Raw genomic sequence first — 2,137 nt, 5'->3', positions numbered from 1 at the left:
GATAAGTGCTATTGTATGTTAACTATAAGATAAAGCATTCACTAAGACAGGAGTTGTGGCTCTATAAACAACCACAGTACCTTTGAAAGGCATTTATTTATGGTTAAGAGTTGGGCATTTGAGGAACTCTGCACCTTCTCCACACTCCTAAAAAAGAATGGATCCATAAAACACTTCATCTAATGTTTGCAAAAATATAAAATATCATTTCAGAATTTTAGAGTTGCAAAAGGCCCCTATGATAGTCTGGTCAAATTCCTCCCCAATTTCATAATTGGGATAACTGAAGACTTCATTCACAGATTAAATAACTAGCTTCAAGTCTTTGGCTATATTAGCAAAGACAAAATTCTGCCCTCCTGCCTCTTTGTATACATCTCATATTTGGGCTGAGCTCTTAAAAGGACTAGCTTATTTTAGCTAGAAACAGATTCTGCATATCTACTACAATATACTAATCTTTTAAAAGTATATGATACAAAAGCAGTATGTTAATTTTTAATTTAAAATTTCATACCAACAAACTTATGATATATTGCAACCACTTTATTAATATCAAACAATGGGATAAATCCTTTAACAGGAGTATTGATTCACTGTCATGAATGTGTACTGATACTTTAGTGTAGTATCATGTTTGATACGGCCAAATTATGTGTCATTTACTTTTACTTCCACACATATAGAAACATTTATATTTCATTAGTTGATAGAACAGCACACAGCCATGTACCTCTTCTTTCTGGTTTAAGTGCATGTAAATGTTCTCATGTAAAATGGATTTTCCACCACTCAAAGACTTCATAATACATGAACAGCTTTTCAGTACACTATCTCTGCTCTGTCACCTTTTTTTTAAATTGAAGAGGAAAAACAAAAAGAGCAATACTGTGGTACAAAAGACCTTTTTACAAGGTCCTTTCTGGAGAAATGTTTGTCTGAGAATACAGTTATAGTCCTACCATGAGACTGTAAGCAAGATCATCCTACAAGGACATGGGGGTAGACTCACTCTCCTGGAGAGTTTCTGATCTTATTAAGAATATTATGACAGGGGCGGGGTATATAATAAAGACACTTTAGCAGAAGACTGTCCTAGAGAGGTTATTTTGAACATATTTCAATCCCACAATGACTGTAATGAAGACGACATGATAGCTGAATCATTCTGCTGAAGAAGTCTGTGTCTAGAAAGACACTCACGATAATATAATCAAATGCTATTAAATTTTTTTAAGTTTTGTGAAAATACAGAGGCCGGGAAAGCAGAAAAATGTAGCACTAGAACAAAGAGTAAGGAAACACTCTTGAAGAATAAACACTGAACACATAAAAATTTTAAATGGTATCTAATAAATTTTCATGTCAAATCTTTTAACTAAACATATAAAAATTTTTAAATGGCAACTAATAAATCTTCATGTGAAATCTTTCAACAAAATCCACAGATTATAAAAATTGAATAATCATAAATGTCTTATGTATAAAGTTTTAAGGGAAAATTTAAATTTCTACATTATTCTCTTAAACACTTGAGGAATTTTAGTTACTGCTGAGGAGCAGTCACTTGATACATTTCTAAAATAATTCAGTTATGAAAATAATATCATGATTAAGGTTTGGCATAGTAGCATTCCACCAATCTTCAGTCGTCCACAAATGTTAACCGTCCAGGCCCTTCATTCTTCATCCATCTCCTGTACCTCTTCCATCTGGGGTCATTTGCCAATTTCTTCTTTAATTCTTCCTCTTGTTCTTGTTTGTAGACCTGTAAGTATAAGTAACACTAAATGACTTTACAATCCAAAGAGAAACATTTGCCATAAGTTTATGGCATATTTACATTTTTGAAATATAACTTAGGTAAAAGTTTCCAGTGAACGTACTGGTTTGTCTTCTGAAAACCATTCATCTAAAAATACTAAGCAGTTCATCATTTTAACATTTGGTGTTAAATAAGAACAACCTTTGCAACAAGAACTAGTGATTTTTTGTCACTGATTTCTGGAATCTAGGAATACATTCTTTCCCTCATTGAAATCATATATAAGCTGAGTTTAATGGGCTTAAGATTTCCTCTCTACAACTCATGTCCAAAATTAAAGAATCAACACTTTATTTGTAAAATTTAACTGAT

General features: G+C 32.2%; 1 protein-coding gene across 1 annotated transcript in view; it reads right to left on the bottom strand.

Annotated features, from left to right (window-relative positions):
- LOC105807707 (dnaJ homolog subfamily C member 25-like) overlaps positions 1-2,137 on the bottom strand; it is a 29,660-nt gene that overhangs the window by 9,551 nt on the left and 17,972 nt on the right. The gene's annotated exons all lie outside the window — the stretch shown is intronic.

This window comes from Propithecus coquereli, unplaced genomic scaffold, assembly GCF_000956105.1.
Source record: "Propithecus coquereli isolate 6110/MARCELLA unplaced genomic scaffold, Pcoq_1.0 Scaffold163, whole genome shotgun sequence".
NCBI classification, from domain to species: Eukaryota; Metazoa; Chordata; class Mammalia; order Primates; family Indriidae; genus Propithecus; species Propithecus coquereli.
The sequence above is the reverse complement of the archived record's forward strand: the minus strand, read 5'-3'. Positions and strand labels throughout refer to the sequence as shown.